The 14,272-nt window shown below is 33.0% G+C and overlaps 1 long non-coding RNA gene across 1 annotated transcript; it reads left to right on the top strand.

The window, feature by feature from the left end:
• The first annotated feature begins 4,582 nt into the window (after positions 1 to 4,582).
• On the top strand, positions 4,583 to 5,263 carry LOC122598827. The gene is made up of 2 exons (XR_006323750.1): positions 4,583 to 4,705; positions 4,970 to 5,263. It is a non-coding gene; the product is annotated as an uncharacterized LOC122598827 (long non-coding RNA).
• The last annotated feature ends 9,009 nt before the right edge of the window (positions 5,264 to 14,272 follow it).

Here is a 14,272-nt window from a genome sequence, read left to right as displayed (position 1 = left end):
TATGTAATGGTATTATAGATGGTAAGGCTATATTGTAACCATATAGATCCTCAGACGTTGCCTCTAAACCCTAAATAAAAGTTTCAATAAAATTTCGGCCAACAAATTTTTTCTACGTACTTACCTCTTCTCATGATTTACATTTAGAACTATTATTTTATTTTTATTTTTTTCCCCTTTGTTGTTCGCTGTTTTTTACTTTTGAGGTATACTGTAATATTTATGAAGCCTTCTGTCAATTCTTGATATTTGAGTCGATCAAATCTTAGAAATAATAAACAATAAAAAATTGTTACGGTTTCACTTGAGTTGCTGAAGTATTTTTTTTATACGAGTTATATGCTAATAATGTTGGTTTTCCAAAACCCAAATCGTAGACACATGTTATTTTGAGATTAAATTTTACAACTTTGTGAAACTAATCTATTTAATTGAAGTTTTCGATTATATTGAGGCTTTTTAATCTATTATTTTAAGTTTGAGTGTTATTTATTATGGGGTTGAGTATTGTAAAACAAGTATTAAAGTAAAACAAAAAAGACAAGATCTTGACCCTTAGATCATGGTTAAATTGATGCACGAAGATTCACGAAACAATTGATGTATGATGATTTTCATGATGTACGGTGATTATCACTTAAGAAAAAACCTATTGTTTTAATTTATTTTACCTTAATAGTTGTTTTATTTTACCTAAAATCTATTTATTATTTATTTTTTCTTTGAAAAGTGATATTTATTATTAATTATTCACTGTTTACTGGTTAAAATATTTAAGAAAACAATTCTTTTATTATTTTTTTGAGTATTGTCACAATTTAGAAACTGACAATGTTACTCATTCTAAGAATGAAAAAGAGATCGGTGGCTCCTTTGAGGTATGTTTTGAGATAATATTAATTTTATTAATTTAACTCCGATAATAATAATTATGATATTACTTTGATCATTCGATAACTCCTTTTTATCATTACAAGGATAGAGGAAAATTAGTTTGAAAACCCTTAAAAGAAAAGAACGCGAGAACCAATCCTGCCCATTGCTTTTGATCTTGATGATATTTAATTTTCTCTCTCCTCACTTTCACCCAATTCATTCAAATGGTTTTATCTCACAAACCGTACATCGTTAAACGAAAAAAAAAGCATGGGTAGTCTTAAAATTTCGTGCTCTTTCATTAGAGATGCGACTTGATATACTTTTGACAAACTTTTAAATTTCGATTTTTTTTAAAAAAATTTTTTTTAGCGATAATCCTACACATGTGTAGGATGTATATCCTACACATGTGTAGGACGTTCTACACATGTGCAGGACATGTGTAGGGTATACATCATACACATTCTACACATGTGCAGGTAAAAAAAAAAATTCGAAAAAAAAAAAATTTCGAAATTTAAAAGTTTGTCAAAAGTATATCAAGTCACATCTCTAATAAAAGAGGACGAAATTTTAAGACTACCCATGGGTTTTTTTTCGTCTAACGATGCACGGTTTGTGAGATAAAACGTTTTGAAAAATTTGGATGAAAGTGATGAGAGAGAAAAAAGGAGATGAGATGTGTGGCCCAGATTGGTTCTCGCGTTCTTTTTTTTTTTATGGTTCTCAAAATAACCCACCCCTACAAGGATAAGTGTTTCTCTATTCCTTTTATTTATAAATTTTGATATTTTTGATTATTATCTCTATTTACATTCAAAGAACTTATAATTCTTTTCAAGATTGCTTAAAGCGATTCATAACACCAGCTCTACATAAAAGAACTAATTGTTCTTCGTCATTCACTAAAGTGAATCATAATGTATTATCGTTATGCATAAGAAATTTAAGATTTTCATTATTAATATTTAATTTTGCTTAAAGCAATTGATTTCATAGCATTGGTTATGCAATAAAAGAACTAATTGTTCTTAATTTTGTCATTCACTAAGGTGAATCATAACTACGATTATGCATTAGAAACTTGAAGGTTTCCTCACTAATTATTCTTTCGTTATTCACTTAGGTGAATCATAACTACGGTTATGCATTAGAAACTACAATGTTTCCTCATGAATTATTTTTCGTTATTCACTAAAGTGAATCATAACTATGGTTATGCATAAAGGTTTATTATGCAATAGCTACAAGTAACTAAATATTTTCGTATTTTGTAGTTACAATGAAAAATATTGCAAAGGTGGAAATAATTATTATTGATATATCGAATTCATTAATCTCCAAATAATCTTGGAGACACAATTAAAATTGGATAAGACCACTTTGCAAGAGCATGAAAAATCAATAATTTTTTCTCCAACATCACCTCCATGAGGATTTTAAAAGCAAATACATAACGATGAAAGACTCGTTGGAATCATGTCAACGCTTGAATATTTAACATTGAAATACCCGTTGCAATTATGAGAAATTTCAATGGTTAGTTGACAATTATTACAAATCAAAAGCTTTTAATGATTCTTTATAGAGAATCATAACTACAAGTTATGTCCAATGTGGACTACAACTATTTTTGATTTTGTTGGATCAAAAATCGTAATCAGAAGTTACTGATTTGTATGATGGAATTATGATTTGCTAACAACATCAGTTTCTTACGCAACATGGTTATCGAATACCATGCAATTATGTCAAATACTTGAAAAAATATCATAACTACATTTATGTTTATTTGACATAAAGTTGTTTCAAAATTCTTTGTAGAGAATAATATGGATATGTCATTGATAACTACTACATGTAGTTCATATATAATAAAGGACAAAAGGTTCTTGTGTGATTCTTTGAACACATTCAAAGCAAAAATTACTATCAGTTATTTGGTTTTTCACATTATTTGTCATTTTAATAAACTACGTCATGTAGTTCAAAATTTCTTAATGATTCTTTGTTGGGAATCATAACTAAAATTTATTGTGCAATGGGCTACAACTTTTAATTTTGTTGAATCAAAGTTTGGTTTGATTATCAATATCCATGAGATTATGTCGAAAAATTGACATAAAATACTATGATAAATTGGCATATCAAAACTTTAAGTTTTTGAAATACTTCCATTTTCTTAAACAAAAGGATCACCAAATTGGTGTGATAATCACGAAGATCCATTATAAGAGCTCAATATGAGAGCACATAAAAATTCGTGACAATGGTCATAAGAATTCTATGATAATCATAAGCATGTGATTCTTTTAAAGACTCGCTACAGTTAGTTGCACATGAAGTTGAAATTTGTCCAATATAACCGAGTACAACTTCACATGGATGCTCATGAAGTAGCAATATGATAAAATATTTCTAAAACCGTTTAACGGTGTGGTATCCATTCACTAAAGTGAATGCAATTACATGCGATCGGAATGATCAATATGTGTCATGGTCATAGAAATTTAAAAATCAATGTGTTTCTATTATGAACAGGAGTTGTCACAATGAGTGATCAAATTATTAGTGTCTAAAGAAAAACGACTATATACATTATGTCGTTATTTCACTTCAAAGACATTTATATATGTATTCAAGATTGTCATACTATTGACATATTGTTGGTTCCTAAAGAGCTATCTCGATAGCTAATAGAATTTGATAAAAAAGGAACAACATTTAAGAGTAAATGATACACTTTGGTATCATCGTTGTATATAAATTATACAATGCAAAATGCATTTGAATCACATATGGTCATAACTAGAAGTTTATGAACCATGATTTTGTTATTATTGTTTGGCATGACCGGTTGACCATCCCGAGTCATTATGATGCAAAAAAGAATTCGTAGATTCTTCAAAGTAATGGGTTTATAAGCACTCAGAAAATATCAATTTCACCAATTGTTAGCCAAGTGGGGACGAATTCCCTTATATATCTAAAGATGATACAAGAGGATGTATGTGGCCTATACATCTAATATACCATTTGGTCATTCAAAAGCGATGCATCGTCTAAATGGTCATATATCATGAAAAACGCAACATGAAGTTTGCGTCAAAAGTGGCTTAGCTGATAAGATTGCGAGTATTCGTAAAAGGTGGTGAATCTTAAAGCTCTTATTAAGCGTCTATTGCAAATTAAATGATTATGAGAGCAAATGTGACAACTATCATCTGAGCGTATTTCCCGAAGTACTTTTTCGGTCGTTTTAGTTCGTTTCGCTTATGTACGTCATTAAATTTTATGACTTTAGCGATGAAATAGGTGGATTTATGACTTATTTGGACTCTTTGAGCATTTATACTTTAGAAAGATTGTGCATGGACTCGAGAACAGAAGAAATACTAGTTGTCTTATGGAAATGCCAAATAAAATGAAATACTTAAAAATTTAATCTATTAAAGATTTAATAAATTAATATAGTCATGTTTATATCCGTTAGAAAGATATTAAAAAGTTACATTTGAATGTGTCGACGATGTGAATTAACGGGTTTTGAGTATTCTTAATTAGTCGAGTCAAACGAGTTTTTTGGTAGAGTCAAAGCTGGGTCAAATCTAGGTCAAAGTTAGGGAGGAACTAACGAAACCCTAACTTCCTAACCCTAATACTCATTTCTCACACACTTCCTCCCTCTCTTTTCTTTCTCTCAATCGCCCCTTCTCCTTCTCCCCCTCTTTTCTCGGCCGCCACCCTCAAACCACCCTCCGACTGTCGCCGGCCACCACGAACCACCATTACTTCCATCATTTCTCTACTTTTCTTTTAGATCTTGGTAGGTTATGGTTGTTCTTCATCAAAAATCCGTTTTTATTGTATTTATATATATTTCGGATTATATGAATATATACATTTAAGAACCCGAAATTTTTACAAGAATATATATATATAAATCGGCTTTTGTTTGTATAAATATAGATTGAGTCCGAAAATTTTTATTTTATATATATATTTTCGGGTATATAAGTAAATATGTATATATATATATATCCGAAAACCTTTGAATCCGATTACTTGACCGAAAATACATATATTTCAGGTATATAAGTCTAGATCCGAAAAGATGGGTCTGAAATCTTTTGAATCTATGATGAATGAGCCGAAATCCTTCAAGATCCGAAAATATAAACCCGAAATCTTGTCATATCCGAAAAGCAAAGATCCGAAACGGTATATATAACCCGAAATTAGTCCGAAAACCTTTAAGATTCGGATATTTTAGATCCGAAAATCATGTTCTTGTTTAGATTTGGTTTGTTTTCTTGTATTTGCGGCTCATATATAATTGTACAAATCGAGATCTTGTTTAATCCGAGTTTATATGTGTTGTTTTGAATGATTTCTATTAGAACTTGAATAAATATGAAGGTTAATTTGCGAGTTTGTCGTGGAAATCGATTTGTTGTTCATAGATTCACCCAGAATCTTGATTTTGGTTCGGTCAACCTTGGGTCGACGCCGGTCAAACTTGGTCAAAGTGGGCAGATTTGTATTTGGTCTATTTGGGTCCTTTTGGTAATTTAAAGTTGAACTATTTTGGGTTTTATTGGGTCTTTTGGTTAAAAATGAGATTAAGTTGTGATTTGTCAAAATTAAAGTTCTTAAACAAAATTAAATTACATTGTAATTAATTTGGGTTGTATTTATAAAAGAATTTCAATTATCATAATATTGAAGTTATGTTAGAATTGTTATGAGTTTTAGTTATTTATGTGATGCTTAAATATTGTTTAGATGTTAATTGATGATGAGGGGATTTAGAAGAGTTTGAATATGTGATGGACTAGATAGAAATAAACTTAGATTTTATTGATTGAAGTTGTTGATGTTGTTATTGTTACATCCATATGTTACAAGATGGCCATATTTATAGGCCTTCAAAGTCGGTTAGACTAATCTAGAAATTTCTAGTAATTAAACACTAACCAAATATCTAAATGATTCTAGATAATCCTAGTTAATTCTAACTTTTACTACAACTAATTTATTCTAGTAGTTTCTAGAAATACATTAATATTTCAACACTCCTCCTTAATGTATTTCGATGTTACTCCAAGCATGTTACGCAAGAACTCGAACTTTGGTCTTGGCAATGCTTTAGTGAAAATATCTGCAACTTGTTCTTCAGTCTTGCAGTAGTGTAGCTCAATCTCTTTCTTTGCCGACACTTCTCGAAGAAAGTGATACTTGATGGAGATATGCTTTGTTCTTCCGTGAAACACGGGGTTCCTTGCCATTGCAATTGAGGACTTGTTGTCGCAGAATATTTTTGTAGCTTCATCTTGTGTTTCGCCCATATCTTCTAGAATTCTCCTTAGCCATATAGCTTGATTTGCTGAATTTGCGGCTGCAACATATTCGGCTTCTGCTGATGATTGTGCCACTGTATCTTGCTTTTTAGACGCCCATGAGATTACTCCAGATCCAAGTGTGAATACGTATCCAGAAGTACTTTTCATGTCATCCACCGATCCGGCCCAATCACTATCTGTTTATCCTTGCAGCTTTGAGTCTGTAGTGGGCTTGTACCATATTCCATAGTTCATGGTACCTTGCAAGTATCTTAATATTCGTTTTCCAGCTCCATAATGTATCTGAGTAGGGTTTTGCATGAACCTGGATAGCAGACTTGTTGCGTACATAATATCTGGTCTTGTAGCTGTTAGGTAGAGTAGACTTCCAATGAGACTTCTGAATCTTGAAGTATCCGCCTTCTCAGATCCATCTTCTTTTCTCATCTTCTCATTGGCAACTGATGGTGTGGCTACGGTTTTACAACCGTATAGTTTGAATTTTTTCAGGAGGTTTTCGGTATATTTCTTTTGGCATATAAAGATGCCTTCATTTTCTTGACTAATTTCGATGCCAAGAAAATAGTGCATCAATCCAAGGTCGCTCATCTCGAATGTTTTCATCATGTCATGTTTAAACTCTTGTATCATTCTCTCATTATTTCCCGTATATATTAGGTCATCGACATATAAGGAAAGAATGAGAGTGTCAGAGTTACCTTGGGTTTTGATGTAGAGCGTAGGCTCACTTTCACTCCTCCTGAATCCAGAACTTGTGAAGTAGCTGTCAATACGACTATACCAAGCTCGTGGAGCTTGTTTTAGTCCATATAAAGCTTTCTTTAGCTTGAGAACCTGATCTTCTTTTCTTTTCGTGACGAATCCTTGTGGTTGCTCTACGTATATTTCTTCTTCCAGAAACCCATTTAGAAAGGCTGATTTCACATCTAGTTGATGAATCTTCCATCTTCTTTGAGCTGCTAATGCCACAAGTGATCTTATAGTATCAAGTCGAGCTACAGGTGCGAAAGTTTCATTGTAGTCGACTCCAGGTTGTTGTGAGTAGCCTTTAGCCACTAGTCTTGCTTTATGTTTTTGAATAGAACCATCGGGGTTAAGTTTTGTTTTGTAGACCCACTTAACTCCAATGATTTCTTTATTTTTGGGGAGATCAACTAACTCCCATGTATTGTTTTTCTCGATCATCTTGATTTCTTCATTCATAGCTGTCACCCATTTTTCGTCTTTGGCAGCAGCTTCATAGCTTTCAGGTTCTAGAGATGTGTAGTTGCAAGTCTCGTAGACTTCAGTTAATGTTTTGACTCTTCCAGGTGTTGACTCCGAACTTGATTCCTCTTGTGCTAAAGGTAATGTTGACGGTGAAGAAGTTGGTGTAGTGGGGCTCGTTTCTCCTGTACTTTCATCTCTTCCAGAATCTTCTATTTGTAGTGGTTGTTGAGTAGGAGTCTCCATAGATATTTTTGGAAGATATATCTGTTTATCAACTTTCTCTTTCTCCCAATTCCAAGAAGCTTCTTCATCAAACTCCACATCTCGGCTGATCACGAGCTTATTTGACTTTAGGTTATAAACTCGATAGCCTTTTGATTGTGTGCTATAGCCCAAGAATATTCCTTTATCTGATTTTTCTTGGAGCTTGTGACGTTTCTCCTTTGGAATGTGGATGTAGCAGATACATCCAAATACTCGTAGATGTTTTGCTGATGGCTTCTTTCCACTCCATGCTTCTATCGGAGTTTTATTTTCCACAGCCTTCGTCGGACATCTATTTAGCAAGTATACAGCCGTGTATACAGCTTCTGCCCAGAATCTGTTTGGAAGGCCTTTTTCATGTATCATAGTTTTGGCCATTTCCATTACAGTTTTGTTTTTACGTTCAGAGACACCGTTTTGTTCGGGAGCGTAACCAACTGTTAGTTGGCGGTGAACTCCTTCATCTTCACAAAATTTATTAAATTCTCTAGAAGTGTATTCTTTTCCTCTATCGCTCCTTAGTGTTATTATATAATGGCCACTTTTCTTTTCAACGAAAGTTTTGAATTTCTTGAATATCGTGAAAACTTCTGATTTTTCACGCATGAAGTATACCCAGGTCATTCTAGAATAATCATCTATGAAGAGGATGAAGTACCTGGATTGGCTATGAGATGGAGTTCTCATTGGTCCACATACGTCAGTGTGTACCAATTCTAGAATACTCCTTGCTCTCCAAGCGTTATCACGAGGGAAAGGTTTTCGATGTTGCTTGCCCATAATACAGCTTTCACATGTATCAGTGATCTCCTCTATGCCAGGCAAGTCCCTCATCATATTTTTCTGTTGGAGAATTTTTAGTGCGTGAAAATTGAAGTGGCCAAATCTTCGATGCCATAGCCATGATTCTTCGACTTGAGCTTTCATGGCCGTGTCTCTGATGTAATGCCAACTAAGTGGAAAATTTCTATTTTCCATTTTGACTTCGGCAATTAATTTGTTATTATTTTTCTTGTCACGAATAACGCATGTCTCATCTTCAAAGTGTAAAGAGTAGCCATGCTCCATCATTTGGCCAACACTTAGCAAGTTACTTGCTAAGCTTGGAACTAGAAGAACATCCTTGACGGATCTCGTGCAGTTACTAGTTTGGACATCTATCGTACCTTTTCCTTTAGTGTCAACGAGTGCTCCATTCCCTAATTTGACACGGGACTTTACTGACGTGTTGATGCTGCTGAATAATTTCTCATCTCCGGTCATGTGGTTGCTACAGCCACTGTCGATGAACCAAATATCTTCCTTTTGTTCATTCGCAGCATGACACGCGTAGAATAGTTGATTATTGTTCTCCGGTGTATCTCCGTCTTCTTTCGTGTAGTTAGCTCGATGATTTTGTTTTAGACGACAATCTTTTTCTAAATGTCCAAATCTTTTGCAGTTATTACATTGTGGCTTTCCTTTGTGGAAACAATCTTTTTCCAGGTGGTTTGTCTTTTTACAAATACCACATGGAGGGTAGCTTTTTCTTCTCTGATCAAACCCGGTTTTGGGTTTTTCTCCTCCTCTTGATTTTTCTTCAAAATTTCTTTTCCCCTCACTGTTAGATTTTTGAGACCTCATTCTGAGTTTAGACTGAAAGGCACTTTCAAGTGAGTCATCACTTCGCCGGCTCAGTCTAGCCTCATATGCTTCTAGAGAGCCCATTAGTTCTATTACTGAAAGAGTCTCAATGTCTTTTGACTCTTCAATAGCAGTAACGACATGATCATATTTTTCAGGCATGCTAATAAGTATTTTTTCAACAATCCTTTTGTCGGTTATATAGTCTCCATAGGCTCTCATTTGATTTACTACTTCTTTGATTTTAGAGTAGTAATCTTTGACGGTCTCAAAATCTTTCATTTTTAAATTTTCAAAATCTCGCCTTAGGGTTAGTAGCTTGACGGATCTCACCTTGACACTTCCTTGAAATTCTTCTTGAAGAGTTTTCCACGCCTCCTTGGCTGTTGTAGCTCCCATGATACGTGGAAAAATAGATGGCGTTACGGCTTGTTGAATGTAGCCTAGAGTGGCAGCATTTCTCACAACATTTTTGTTGTGTTTTTCTTTTTGATCCGCAGGCAGAGTCTCGACATCTTTTGGAGTTGTGAACCCGACTTCGACAATATCCCACAAGCTTTGTGCTTGGAAATATGTCTTCATTCGGATACTCCAAAAGTCATAGTTGTCACCATCAAAGATAGGAACGAGAATATTGTATGCACCAACGGTAGTCATGGTGTATTTTTAGTAAACGCCCAACACGGCTCTTGATACCACTTGTTAGAATTGTTATGAGTTTTAGTTATTTATGTGATGCTTAAATATTGTTTAGATGTTAATTGATGATGAGGGGATTTAGAAGAGTTTGAATATGTGATGGACTAGATAGAAATAAACTTAGATTTTATTGATTGAAGTTGTTGATGTTGTTATTGTTACATCCATATGTTACAAGATGGCCATATTTATAGGCCTTCAAAGTCGGTTAGACTAATCTAGAAATTTCTAGTAATTAAACACTAACCAAATATCTAAATGATTCTAGATAATCCTAGTTAATTCTAACTTTTACTACAACTAATTTATTCTAGTAGTTTCTAGAAATACATTAATATTTCAACAAGTTAATATGGATAAATATGTATGTACAAAGAATGATTTTTAAAGGAAAAGGGTTACTAACTTAAAAAGGGCTTGCAAGACTATATAAATCGTACATTTATATAATGATAATTAAAAACTTATCGGGCTAATATTTTATAATGATGTTTCATACGAAGACTTGAAGGGATATAAACAATAAAACGTGACATCGGAGTTAATATGAACATTAGACCTATATATATAATATACCAATTTATTTAAAATGGACAATTTATATATATATATACAAGGACTAATTTAGTAAGAACATATATATATACAAGCACTAATTTAATAAGAACATATGTGTATATATATATAATACAAAAAACAATGGACTCGAAATGACCAAATAAGTTATACATTGGTATAATAGTAATTGATGACATTGATATTAAAATATGATTTTATTAAAAGAAGTAAATCTTTTGGACAACTTACAAGGACAATGAGACTATTATATTTGATGACATATGACGAGACATAATGGCATTTTCTACGACACTAGCATAGGACATGGACTTGTGTAATTAAGTAAGTACTTACAGGGTGACTTGTGGACAGTGTAGGACTTTTGGACAGATAGTGAGCTTATTGCAAGTGTATCTGACTGTGCGTGTTCTTGTTCAGTGAACTAGGGTACTTATACTTGTGCGGCTTTCAGGTGAGTTTCGTAGCCCCTCTTTTTACAAGTTTTGGGGTGGAAAGTATACTCGTTCTTTTTAAACAGTTTTGTCGATTTCTGTTTATGTTCAATATTGAGCCGGTATGTATAGAGTTACTTGTGCCATTTGACGTGCTTCTGTCTGGTTATATATGTGTGTTTATGTGTTTGTTGTTGTGCTTTATGGCGCGCTTATTTGACGTGTTTTTGTGTGTATTGGAGACTTGAGACTTTGAGACTTTGGACTAAGGCAGGTACCGTAAGGCCGGACTTTGAGACATTGAGATCTTTGAGACTTCTGACTTTGAGACTTTGAGACTTGGACTTGGGACTTGAGTACTTTGACTTATATGGCGTAACTCTGCTTATTACATATTGAACAAATACTTATTTTCGATTAAAAGAATGGACAAAAGACTTATTTATTCGACTAGACTTTTTGACTAAAACCTACGAACTCACCAACCTTTGTGTTGACACGTTTTAGTATACTTTACAGGTACTCAGGCTAATCAGGGATAAAGACTGTTATGCTAGGCTTGGACTTCGGAGATTAGTGCTCCTTCATTTATTGTCAGACTTTAAGGCTAAATGCCTTGAAATATTCCTTTATGGACCTGGTTGTAATAAACTATTCTAGCATTATTATCACTTGAACTCATGTTTCGGGAATATACTAATTATATTCTATTTCATTTAGTAGTATCTATGTAATTCCATGTCGTGCTGTACTTTTCATGACACCCCATGTTTCCGCCAACGGTGGGGTGTTACAGCAAAAGTCTGAATTATATGTTTGGGTAAAGTTATTATACAATATGATATTGTATCATGTCAACAAAATAAAATAGGTCCTCCCCGTTATCTTGGATATGGTATATATCCTATAACAAAGCAAAAGATGTATTTCAAAAGAGAAATTCATTATGGGGAAAGAAGAAACATATTTGAATGATTATTGTGTGAGCTCACTAAAGAACATGAACATAATGTTCATATGATGATCCAAAGACATGAGTTTGGAAATTGACTTACACGCTCACTAAATCAAATAAAGCCATATACATTGATTTTCAATGCTCCAATGGTGATCGTATCTCATAATGATGGTGATCATATCTCATGATGATGACTTATATAAGTCTATGTCACGCATGCAAATCGGTATATCGATTCCAAATATAAAGCCTCGAAACTGAAAATAGAAAGGAACAATAAATGTGATGGCCGTATCGAGGTGAAAAAGACCCAGACATGTGTCTTAAAGAGACATTAGACATGATGGTTCATGAGGAACCGATGGTATTTGAATAATGAAGAGATCTCTTACAAACATATATCATGTCAAGTATTGAATTGAATTGAAATAAGATTGATGTCGATAATGATTATGCATACTATATGGTGCTAAATACTATGCGTGCAAATTTTAAGAGCATATATGCTATGAGGTGCATAAATTGAGATATGTTGGCTAAAATAGCAAAACGAGTAATACTGCCGAATATTTAAAACCTCTTACGTGCACGAAATTATGGACATGAAATCCATACATAAGAATGTGTAGCATACTCTATATAAGCCGGTTTTTGCTAAAGCGAAATAATAAATTGATATATTAATGTATATGGCGCAAATGATGCTACAATAGATTTTCGCAAAGACCTACTGTATTTCTCCCATGGTTGATCATATTATTGGTAGATTTGAATACCGTGATATAGAGATAGTTATTTGTATCTTATTGCTATCATTAGAGCCCGCAAATGACTTAAAGTTTCACATAGATATAAAATGCTTGGAGCATGAATCATATTTCTAATGATCAACATATATATGAATGGTTCTTATGAACAATATTGGTTTTGAGATTATTATGTCATTATATGGCCTAACAAAATATGTGTATGACACAATTGTCTACATGCAATATCATCAATTGCAAATTGGACATCTAAGTGGGAGATTCATAAATTATTAAAGAATGGATGATCCAAGTGAATGTCATGAATATTCTATATACTTGCCTATAAATATAAGGCTTAAGAATGGATAAATTCATATAAGTGAATCTCATGAAAAGATGATATAATACAACTTGGTGTTATATTATCTCGAAAAATCGAGCATAAATTAAATGAGAATATTGTCCATTTATGAAAATATATTGACGAAAGGTCAAAAAGCTTCAATATTGGCAAGGCTTATTCATTAAGCTATTATCAGTTTTCGAACCGCAAATGGGATGTTGATGTATTTTATCAATACTAATGATAGTACTACATATCCCTGATATTACATCATTCTATAAATGTGTTAGCAATAAATGGCTCTGAATCAACAAGCTATCGCTGGATGAAACTGAAGACATACTTCGATACATGAGATATGAGATTATTTGATCAAAAAAGTTCACTTGCAAAGATGATTGAATATGTTGATGCTAGATATTTGTCTCATTCGCTCAAAAGACAGTAAACAAACAATTTAGTTTTTCACAAATGGTGACACTACAAATTGTATGGAGATTAAGCAATCAACAACAACTACATCATCAAGCTATGAAGATCGATGATCATGATTGAAGATCAATGATGAAGATGCCCTAGAAGAATGTGTTTGTGATATTGGCAAGAAATATTCAATAGTATCATTTGAAGATAGTGCGGTTTATATAGATTAAGCTCAGACAATGATAGATTCAATCTCAACATATGATCAACAAAACGGTGACACAATCAATCTTCATCAAAACTCATCGAGCAACTTTGGCAGATTATTGAGACATTTGTATACAAGATCGACATTTGATATTTTGAAGACGGATATTCAAATCAGGGGAGTATTATACGCGCTGCACTCTTTTTCCCTTTACCGAGTTTTTATCCCACTGGGTTTTCTTGGTAAGGTTTTTAATGAGGCATCATACATCATATTGTGTATAATATAATGTGAATATCCAAGGGGGAGTATTGTAATATTAAATATAGTATGGATATTCACTTCCATTATATGTAATTGTATTCTAGAATGTTCTCTTGAAGCCTATATATACAAGGCTATATTGTAACCCTATGGATCCTCATTAATAGAATCTCATTCTCTCCCTACTATTCTCCCTCAATCTTATAATATATACTATATTATAATTATAATATATTATAAGGCATTTGTTCCCGTCAAATTTTTTTAATTTTCAACCACA

The sequence above is a fragment of the Erigeron canadensis genome, chromosome 5 (assembly GCF_010389155.1).
Source record: "Erigeron canadensis isolate Cc75 chromosome 5, C_canadensis_v1, whole genome shotgun sequence".
NCBI lineage: Eukaryota > Viridiplantae > Streptophyta > Magnoliopsida > Asterales > Asteraceae > Erigeron > Erigeron canadensis.
This window is presented reverse-complemented; position numbering and strand designations above follow the sequence as displayed.